The sequence below is a fragment of the Coenobita brevimanus genome, chromosome 87, assembly GCF_032717465.1.
Source record: "Coenobita brevimanus isolate Jiangsu-jjx chromosome 87, ASM3271746v2, whole genome shotgun sequence".
NCBI lineage: Eukaryota > Metazoa > Arthropoda > Malacostraca > Decapoda > Coenobitidae > Coenobita > Coenobita brevimanus.
The window spans coordinates 3,470,658-3,482,085 of NC_137040.1; the positions used below are offsets into that span (position 1 = coordinate 3,470,658).

Consider the following 11,428-nt stretch of genomic DNA (forward strand, 5'->3'; position numbering starts at 1 on the left):
ATATGATGCTTAATACCAACTTTTGCCACCACAGCCGCCATGACACAAATATTAGGGCCTGGGATTTATTTTCTCCTCATCACCAGCTTTGTGGGTGCAGGAGAGGGACGCCCCCACGTGGCGGCACCGATATAACGGGACGGCTGAACTGCCTGGTTATACAAACGTCCCTCAGTTGCTTCCCTATCCCCGAAAGCAGGTGGTGGACTGCAGAAGGTTGGCGAATTAAGTCTGTAGTCCACCGGGTTCACGTTTAATATGAATCTGGGGATACAACTAGTGCTCATAGCGGTAAGGTGTCGCTGGCGTTATGTTGATGCACTCGTAAGAATTCTTTGATGGTCTTACACACAGGCGACTTCTTGCCCTCCCTCTTCTAGATTTAACTTACCCAATGGCATACTGCAATTTGTTAGTAAGCATATCGATTTACCTATCTATGTCTGTCTGTCTGCCTGTGTAACTTTGGAAATGTCGTAACACATCTTGCTTAGCGATTTGTTTTTGTATATCTTCATAATATCATTGTATGTTAATTGTAACACACACACACACACACACACACACACACACACACACACACACACACACACACACACACACACACACACACACACACACACACACACACACACACACAGCCCCATCTGGCGACACTGGACACAAACTATTTCACTGGCGTATTAATCTTTCCCATCAACAGACGCGACTTTTTTGTGCAACATTGTTTTTCTACCCCTCACTTGTTAGAGAGAGAGAGAGAGAGAGAGAGAGAGAGAGAGAGAGAGAGAGAGAGAGAGAGAGAAAGGATGGTAAATAAAATTCTTCATGCATTTGTTTGATCCATTATTACAAAATGGCTGATTTGGAGAGAGAGAGAGAGAGAGAGAGAGAGAGCAGGGAAAATTTTTTGAATAATAACATCACTTAACACTTCCACAACCACCACTGTCATCATTGCCACTTTCTTCATTACCATAACACCAACATCATATAAAGACCAAGTTGCCCAAGCACGTGTTTATCAGATGCCCTGTTTATCTGAGATGTTATGTAAGATGGCAGAAATCTTGGAAGAAAGGGAGTAGTTCTAGATATACGTCGAATCTCCTGGCAGATGCCCAGTAAGTTTCCTCAGTAGTTCTTAGTAGGAGGCAAGCAGGTTAAGTGAAAATTATTGCAGACTTTTGGAGGTGGTTTAAACTACATGATATTTAAGGTGGCGAGGTCTTACAGAAGGAAGGGGAAGAAGTCAGTGCTTGCTTCGATTTTCATTCAGATGCCCCGTACTTTCCCTCAGTAAATTCCATGCAGCTTCAGTTGAAATTATTGAAGACGTTTGGAGGTGCCTCTTGACTTCATAACGCGTACTTGTGTGTAGTTGTGCACATGCAGGTACGTAATTATTATCCCCAATGCAGTTACCTTTTGTTTACCAGATCAGGCCTAGATTATTAACCAGATTTGGATCATTATTCTTGGAGAGGGATGTGTAGATGTGCTTGGAGACAAAAAAGGAAGTCTCGAGTAGGGTATAGTTGCTAGCAGTTAAGGTTTGGTTTAGATTAAGTATCGTGAGACTTGGTCCTGTTAACTTGGGTGTTGTACATACAGATATTTTACACACACACACACACACACACACACACACTCTTTGCCATTTATTTACAAGAAACAACGACGGACAGAAAGTGATACACACACACACACACACACACACACACACACACACACACACACACACACACACACACACACACACACACACACACACACACACACACACACACACACACACACACACACACACACTTCAACATGCAATTTGCACCCCGTTTGATCAGACTAGGCGACAGAAAAACTCCAAAAAATTCCTGTGTGCCTCTCTACCGTGATGAAATTAGCGGGGAACTAGCTATTCTCTCTCGGTAAATAGGTAAATGAATGAGCTCGGGTAATGATTAAATTGGGGAAGAAATTTTGCGATGCCGTGTTGCCTTTGACGTGAGTGATCGAATTACTACAAGTCCTCTGGTGAAGGTAGGGAATTCTCAGCCTACCAGAGCGAAGAAATTAGTGAATAAATTACTAGGGGCGTTATTCTTACCTCGTCTTTATTTGAGGAAGACAGTAATGATGATGATGACAGTTGACGATGATGATGATGATGATGATGATGATGACAGTTACGATAAATGGTGATGACAGTGACGATAATGATGATGACAGTGACGATGATGATGATGATGATGGTAATGGTCTAAGGCGTCGATCCGATCCCCTAAAAAAAAAACACTAGAGATTTTGTTATGACACCTGGGACATTTTCCGTTTATCTACCCTTAATTGATCTGAACTACGGTAGCCTAGCCTCGTCCCCCTACGCCTCTGAAGTGGCAATATGTCTGCGTTAATGAAGCTGGTGGATAAATATTGTATATAATCCAGTATTCATCTAGGATAATAGCCATCTTTTTTTTATGACTAAAATTGTGAAAAAAAATGTTAACCTTGTCATTATTTTTTTTTTTCCACGACCAAAATTGTGGAGGAAAAAAAAACTTTGTCTTGTTGGAAAGGAAAATCGATAAAGGAAAATAAAAAATCTTAACCTGGTCATTATTTTTTTTATGACCAAAATTGTGGCGGAAGAAAAACGTAGTATTGTTAGAAAAGAAAATTGATGTAAATAGTCATGCCCCTGATTTTTTTTCACGACTAAAATTGTGAAAAAAATAAAAATAAATTCCCTAGCTGGATAAAAAAAATCGATAAGGAAAATATTCATGCACCAGTTTTTTCGCGACTAAAATTGCGGGGGGAAAAAATTGCCTTGTGGGGGAAGAAAAATCGATGAAGAAAATAAAGTGCAGCGATATTTTTCTTCCTTTTGGCTCGAATGTGGTGGAATTAATGAGACTCCTCCGACCTTTCTTGGTTTATTTGATCCTAAACTGATTTTGGAGAGAGAGAGAGAGAGAGAGAGAGAGAGAGAGAGAGAGAGAGAGAGAGAGTTTATTCTCGACATCCACCTTTCGGGGATTTGTGTTTACCTTCAGACTGGAATTGGTTTTGTAGTGTGTGTAATACTACCTTTGTCTGTCTGTGTCTGTCTGTCTCTCTCTCTCTCTCTCTCTCGTCCTCCATCACTCCCCCTTCTTTCTCTGTACTCTCTTCCCCTCTAATCTTTCCTGAACACTGCCACTACCATCCTCCTCTTTCCACTTCCTCTCCCACTCTCCACCTCCCCTCCCCTCTCTTCACCTTCTTCCCCCCTCACTCCTCACTCCTTCAGTACTCCCTCTCCCCCTCTCGATTCTCCCTCTCCCCCTCCCCTCCGTCCTTCTTCCCTCTCCACCTTCCTCTTCCTCCCCCGCCCCCACCTGTGCGGGCCTCTCACTCAACAATTTAATTAGCGCCGACTTAAAGAATGTCCAGGTATCGTTGTGAGAGTCCCAGCGATAATTCCAACGAGAAAATCTGGAACCCTCTCTCACGTCCACTCACTCTCACTCCCTCATTATCCCTCATTCTCTCTCACATTCATTCTCTCATTATCTTTATCTCAGTATCTCACTTTCACTCTCGCTTATCTCAGTTTTTCGTTTTCAATCTCTTGCTGTGTCATTGTCAGGTTATCATTTACTTGTTTTTCATTCAGTCTTACATTCATTTTCACTTTCTTGCCTTTTTTTTGGCACATTCATTCACCGTTTCCCAGTGTCTTTCACTTGTAACCTTCATTTTCATTCATTGTCACTTTCTTACAAATCCATCTCATGACTTTGACTTACTTTCACGGTGCTTCATTCCATTATTTTTTTTTTAATTAATCCAAATGAATTAATGAAAAAAATGGAGAAATTCTAGTACTCATCATACCGTCCAAACTTCTCAAGAGGTGGCTACAGGTTGTTAGGTGCTGGAGCTTCTGTAGAAGAGGCCCTGTCCTTCTGTCTCTTATTAATAATTTTCGGACGTGGGGTGATTCACTCCCGTAGACTTTAGCGACTTTTGCGAAACCACACCAGACAGTCAACCTCCAATACTACACCCCATCACGCAAGGTCACCAAGCAGTCACCTTCCAGTCCCCCACCACACCAGGGACACCACACAGTCATCCTCCAGTACTACACCCCCACCACACTGAGAGCAGTAACTAAAGGGCCCTGAAGCTCCCGCATTTGGTTCTTTTTTCATGTTTCATCATATCATGCCCTCAGGTGCGTAGGCCAGTGACAACCTTATTTTATCACGCTGTTCTAACCTTGGATATCTGCAACTCAGTGGCGTGGGGGTTATTCTCTCTCTCTCTCTTGCACGCACTCACACACACACACACACACACACACACACACACACACACACACACACACACACACACACACACACACACACACACACACACATATTCACACTGCCCTTCCTCTCATTTCCTCTCACTTTCATTACTCGCCTCTCTCAAAGAAAACACACTAGTCAAAAAAAAGGGGGGGGGGGCACCCACTTTGACATTTGCATCGGGACAGGTTAAACGTGAAACTCAGCTAATTGCACGTGTTCCGAGTTTAGCTCCACTGCATTTGCCTCGTTCATTGCAGGGCTTTACAGTAACCTCTTCAGCCCCTAGACCCATTAAAGTTTTCCTGCTATTTTCAGACGATTTTTAGGGGAGTTGGAAAGGAGCTTGATTAGTTAGGGGATTAGTTTAGGCTTTTATCTAACCCCTTTAGTTCAGAAAATCGCCTCCTAACTTAATTATAGTTGTGTTAAGGAAGACAGAATAACTTGGAAAATACGTCATCTTTGTTGGAGGATAATAATAAATGAGAAAATTAAAGTGTCCGCATACAGAAGGGGACAGGTCTAATATATCACCTCTTTTACTTGTCCCTTTCTTCCACTAGCTGTTATTCTTAAGCTGATAGAATTTTGGGTGTTCCTGTACTCGAAGATGAATTTTTTGATGCGTCTGGGAGGAAAAAATACGTAGAGTTGGCTAGACGTGAACCCGGGACTGTGTGTGTGTGAAATGTAGGCTTAGTAACGATTTCTGACGTTCATGCATCACGGTTACCTGGTCATTTCAACTGGTATTTGTCTCCTCCGTTGATTCATGTCAGTGCCACCTGCAGACTTGTGATTGTGTCAGATTTGTCAGGTAAGTGATTGTGTCAAGTAAGTGATTGTGTCAAGTAAGTGATTGTGTCAGGTAGGTGATTGTGTTAAGTAAGTGATTGTGTCAGGTAAGTGATTGTGTTAAGTGATTGTGTCAGTTAGGTGATTGTGTTAAGTGATTGTGTCAAGTGGTTGTGTCAAGTTTGTGAAATGCTAGACCCCTGTTACACTTCGATGCTGTCCCAGGTTTATATGTTGCCAACTGTACATGGCCAAAGTTTTAAAAAGACGTAGTGCAACATTATGCGAATTTTTGTTCCTGATTCTACGTTCTTAAGACGACCTTCTCTAGTATGAAACATTGGGTATTAGACATCTAGTATGAGGCATTGGATAATAGACATTAGTATGAGGCGTTAGGTATTAGACATCTAGTATGAGGCATTGGGTAATAGACATTAGTATGAGGCATTGGGTATTAGACATCTAGTATGAGGCATTAGGTAGTAGGCATCTAGTATGAGGCATTGGATATTAGGCATTAGGTAGTAGGCATCTAGTATGAGGCATTAGGTATTAGACATTAGTATGAGGCATTAGGTAGTAGGCATCTAGAATGAGGCATTGGATATTAGACATCTAGTATGAGGCATTGGGTATTAGACATCTAGCCATTGGGTATTAGACATTTAGTATGAGGCATTGGGTATTAGACATCTAGCCATTGGGTATTAGACATCTAGTATGAGGCAGACAGACATTAAGGTATATCCATTAAAGAAGACAGACTTTTAAGACAAACATGAAGATAGACATTAAGACAGACAGACATGAAGACACACAGACATGAAGACACACAGACATGAAGACGCACACACATGAAGACAGACAGACATTGAAACAGACAGACATGAAGACACAGACATGAAGACAGACAGGCATGAAGACAGACAGACATAAAAACAGACAGACATGAAGACAGACAAACATGAAGACACACAGACATTAGGCAGACAGACAGACAGGCAGACAGAAATTAAGACAGACAGACATTGGGACAAACATTAAAGACATACAGGCAGACAGACCTTAAGACAGACATGCGCACAGACATTCACCCATACAGACATGAGTGAACACATACCAGAAGTGGAGGAGGTAAAAGACACCTTAGAATTATCAGAAAGTAAATTACCCTCTCATGATAGGACAACTCTAGTTTTATTCGATTTCATCCGACACTTGAAATTGAGATCTAGAAGCCCGAGAGTGTTGATTTTCAGTGTGTGTGTGTGTGTGTGTGTGTGTGTGTGTGTGTGTGTGTGTGTGTGTGTGCGCCTTTCGTTGCCTGACGCTGCATCCTGTGAGGGGTGGCCCAATGTAGAATGTTTTTTCTATGCGGCTTTGTTTTAAATGTTGTAACTGAGGGACCAGGTGAAAAATCTAGTTTCTTTTAATTAACTGTCGTTCAGCCTGGGATTATCCATGGATTTAGTAGATCAAGAGCAGGACAGAATAGATACAAATTCAGCACACACACACACACACACACACACACACACACACACACACACACACACACACACACACACACACACACACACACACACTTAGGGGAGGTGATAGGCCACAAAGCAATGGCTGATGTCGATGGGAACAGCCAATATGGTCTCGTACAAATCTCTCCTCCTCCTCCTCCACTCCTCCTCCTCCCCCACTTCTCCTCCTCCTCCTCCTCCTCCTCCTCCTGTCTTCTTCACATCGCTTCCTCTTCTTCGCCTCCCCCACCTCTGTCTCCTTTTCTCTCGTCTCCTTTTTGTCGTTCTTTCTTTTCTTCCTTAAGCCTTTCCTCTGGTCTGCTTTCTTCCTCTCCTTTCTTCTTTCTCACTCCGTTCTTCCTTCTTCTCTTATCTTTTCCATTACCTCCTTTTCTTTCTTCCATTTTTATTTTTTTCCTGCCTGTTTCCTTGTCTCTTGGTTTTTCTTCCTAACCAGACTCTCTTGTTGTTTCTCCTTTTTCCTTCATGCTTCCTTGATTTTTTGCCTGCATCACCCCTCTTTTCTTTTGCCTCACCTCTCTTCCTCCTCCCTTCCCATTCCTCCTCCTCTCCTTTCCGCGTCGCCCCATGTCCTTTATCTACTTTCCTTCAGTTCTTCTCCTTCCCCTCTCCCCCTCACTTATTCCACCTCCTTCCTTCCCTCCGTGCTGTCCACTGCATCCTTCCCTTCCTGTTCCGCCCTTACTTATTCTCTCCCTGCTCGTTCCTCCTCGTCTTCTCCCCCTCTCTCTTCTTCCTCCGCCTCCCTCTCTACCTCCCCCTCCCCTCCCCTCCTTGCCATTTCTCCTAGCCTCCCTCCCTCCTTCCTCCTTCCCTCCCTTCCTACTTTGTCTCCCTCGCTCCTTTCATTCCTCCATGCCGATCCTTCCCCAGTCCTCTCTTCCTCCAACTCCTCCTCCTCCGCCTCCTCTTTCTTCCTCTCTCCATCGCTTCTTTCTCCTGTGATTATTTCTGGTCTCTCTCTCTCTCTCTCTCTCTCTCTCTCTCTCTCTCTCTCTCTCTCTCTCTCTCTCTCTCTCTCTCTCTCTCTCACACACACCTACATTCTTCCCTCCTCCTCCTCCTCCTCCTCCTCACATTAGAATCACCGAGAGAAAAATGACCACCTTTCCATTCTCAACTTCGGCCGCGTTTCTGATCTTACAAACCTTTCCCAAGACTTCCCCCTCCCCCTCAGCTTTCCCTCCCCTCCCCCCCAAATTTCTCTCCCTTCGCCCCCAACTTTGTCTCCCCCTCCTCCTCCTCTTTCCTTGTACCCCCAGTTTACGTCATGTATATTCCTCCTCTCCCATATTTACTTCCAAAATTCCTGTTCTTTACCTCCCTCCCCCATTTCCCCCCTCCTCCATTCCTCCCCCTCCCCTTCCCTCTCTTTTCCCCCCTCCCCTTCCCTCATTTTCCCCCCTCCCCTTCCCTCAGTTTCTCCCCCTCCCCCCATTTCTTCCACTGCCCCGATTCTTCCTTTGCCTCCCTCAGATCTACCCTATTTCCCCATTTCTCCCCGTCCTCGAGATTCTCCCATTCCCCAAACTCTCCCATCTCCCCTCTGATCCCCACTCCCTTCCTTTCACCCCCACTAGGGAGAGTTTGGGGAAGTTGGGGAGAAACTGGTGGGGAAAATATCATAAAGGGAAGAAATAATGGCCGCAAAAATCTCCCCACCTCGTATATACAGCGTGGCAAAAATGAATAAGGGTATTTGTCAGGCGCTGCAGGGTGGGGAGGGAAGAGAGGTGGGGAGATAAAGAGGGGAGAGGGGAGGAGAGGGGAGGGAAGGAGAGATGGGAAGGGGGAGGGAAGGAGAGATGGGAAAGGGGAGGGGAGAGGAGATGGGAAAGGGAAGGGGGAAGAAAGAGAGGAGAGGAAGAGAGGTGGGGAGAGAGAAATAGGGGAAAGGAGAAGGAAAGAGGGGATGGAGGAGACGGGAGGGTAGGAGATAAGAGGGAAAGACAGAGAAGAAAGGAAGAGATTTGAATAAATATGAGAGAGGGGAAGAGGGAAGGAAAGAGGGGATGAAGAAAGAGTGGGAGGCATTTGGGGAGAGAGAGAGAGAGAGAGAGAGAGAGAGAGAGAGAGAGAGAGAGAGAGAGAGAGGGGGGGGGGAGGAAAAATGGATGAAAGAGGAGGGAGATAAGAGAGGGAGAAATGAGATGCAGGAGATAAAGGGCGATGGGGAAAGGGAGGAAGAGGCAGACACTTGGGGAGATAAAGCGAGGAGAAAGAGCTGTAGGAAGAAGGGAGAGAGAGAGAGAGAGAGAGAGAGAGAGAGAGAGAGAGAGAGAGAGAGAGAGAGAGAGATTTAAGGATGTAAGGATATGAGAGAGGAAAAGGGAGTCGGAAGGGCGGATGGATGTGAGGTGGAAGGTGGAGAGAAAGAGGGGAACGAAGAGAGGAAAAGAAGTAGGAGAAAAGAATATTTATGGGGCAGAATATATATGTGGGAATATAATGTGTAAGGAAATATATATGGGAGGAAATATGTATGGGAGGAAATATGTATGGAAGAAGATATATATGGTAGAAAATGTCTGTGGGAGAAAATGTATATGGGAGGAAATATTTATGGGAGAAAATGTATATGGGAGGAGATATGTATGGGAGAAAATATATTTTGGAGAAAATATACATGGGAGGAAATTATATATATCGGATATATATATATATATATATATATATATATATATATATATGGGAGAAAATGTGGGAAGAAATAGAGAGAGAGAGAGAGAGAGAGGAAATGTATATGGGAGAAAATGTATGTGGGGGATATATATATGGGCGAAATTAAATATGGGAAAATATATATGTGAGAAAATGATATAATTCCAAAATTGCCCATTTATATATACAGTACACCGGGGACCAAAAATGAAAGGGAAAAAAGAAAAGTTTGTTAGGATCTGGTTGGCGGTGGGTGGGTAGGAAAAATTGAGGAGGGGGAGATAAGGGAAAGAGAAAGGGGAGAAATGGAGGAAAGGACTGAAGAATGGAGGTTGAGAGGTGGCAGAAGTGCAGGGGAAAGAATGGAAAGGAGAAGGAAGAGAAGCAAGGAAGATTGAGAGAGAGAGAGAGAAAGAGAGAGAGTTAATGGCAGGAAGAAAGGAGACAAGAGAGAGATTAAAGGGAGGGGAAAGAAGGGAGAGGAGAACTGAATGGTAAGGGAAGTACAGGAGAGGAGAGTAAGAATTCAGTATTAGGGGGATAGAGGCACTTAAGGAATTTTTTAGGGGAAGGAGGAGGGTGTAGGGACGCAGTGGAGGAGAAATGGGGACCCTGAACCATATATACCTTTTCTGACGAGGAAAAAAATTCAAGAGGGCGTGATAAGGGGAGAGAGAGAGAGAGGTAGTAGTAGTAGTAGTAGTAGTTGGATGGAAAGTCAATAGGAGAAAGAGCGCGTGAGAGGAAGAGCCTAAAAAGTGAGACAAAGTTAGATTTGTTTACCTTGTCTCCCTGTCGTGCATAAAACATTGACGGGCCTGACCGGGAATTGAACCCGGGACCTCTCGCACCCTAAGCGAGAATCATACCCCTAGACCATCAGGCCGTGAGACGTAAATATTTTAAGGCATTTTTATCGTCGGCTGCTCTGGGTGGGGGGGGGGGACGCCTTCTCGTGGTGTCGCTGATATAACTGGGCGCCTCTACTGCCCGACGGCCGCGGCAGCTTGTGTAAATGAAATATAAATAAACTCCAAGGCTCCATAGGTAGAAATGAACGTGGGGTGACGCACCAGGGAGGCCCGAAAGTACAGTAGAAGACTGTCTTATCTACATATATTTTACCTGAACAGTTTCATGTTTGTTTTCTCTTTATGTAATCTTTAACCTAAACTGTTTCATGTAAGTTTGTTCTCGATGTAACCCCTAACATCAGGTACGTTTGCGTCGGGAAGTTTATTGAAGAGCTTAGCTGAGTTTTATCTCCAGACGCGCCCCGTAAAAGAGCTTTATGCCACACAACACGCATCTACTTTGAGAGTACCAAGCCCAGTAAAAAAATAAAGGTGTTTTTATGATGTTGACTGTCAATTTACTTTTTCATTTTGTCAAGGATTTTATAGCCTTTTTTGGCGTATAGCGTGTTTCTCGCGTTCCTTACTCGTAAATGCAATATCTATCTATCTATCTATTTATTAGCTACTGTATAATGCGCACGCACGCAGAGTAGACGTATTGGTGGTTCAGTAACTCTGTGGTCTGCATACTTTTCTCGCGATGGCGTGTTTTCCGAATCTAAGGCTCGAGGTTGACATGAATGTGCATGCTGGTAGTGGTGCCTTTTGTACGCTTTCATATGTTTACACCATGTCTGTTCTGCCAGTGATACATACAGCCTCTAACGCACACTAACATCGCCATTTTACAACCCTTTGACTTTCCCGTGCGTACTTCCTGCCAACAGACACTCCTGCCCCATGCCAGCCTCGCCATCGTGGTTAAGGGATAAATTGTGGCCCTTATCGTCCTCCGAGAAAAGGGTCTTATTTGGCAGTGGACTAACTTATATTTCGAGTATAGTATCATTCTTTAAAGATATAAGTGATTTGTTTACACCATATTCCCTCGTACATTTTCATGAACACGAAATGATATGCGTTTAGTGGCATGCATATCAAGCGTCTGTTATGCTTATTTCTCTCATTACAAATCTGCTAAAATGAAGTCAGTACTAGCACAGATGAAGTTAGTCCTATTTGAGTTGGTACTCTATGAAGTCGGTGCTGTATGAAGATAGCTCTATATGAA

At 43.9% G+C, this 11,428-nt stretch overlaps 1 non-coding gene across 1 annotated transcript; it reads right to left on the bottom strand.

Annotated features, from left to right (window-relative positions):
- Positions 1-10,154: 10,154 nt before the first annotated feature.
- On the bottom strand, positions 10,155-10,226 carry TRNAP-AGG (transfer RNA proline (anticodon AGG)). The gene has a single exon. It is a non-coding gene; the product is annotated as a tRNA-Pro (tRNA).
- Between the last annotated feature and the right edge of the window lie 1,202 nt (positions 10,227-11,428).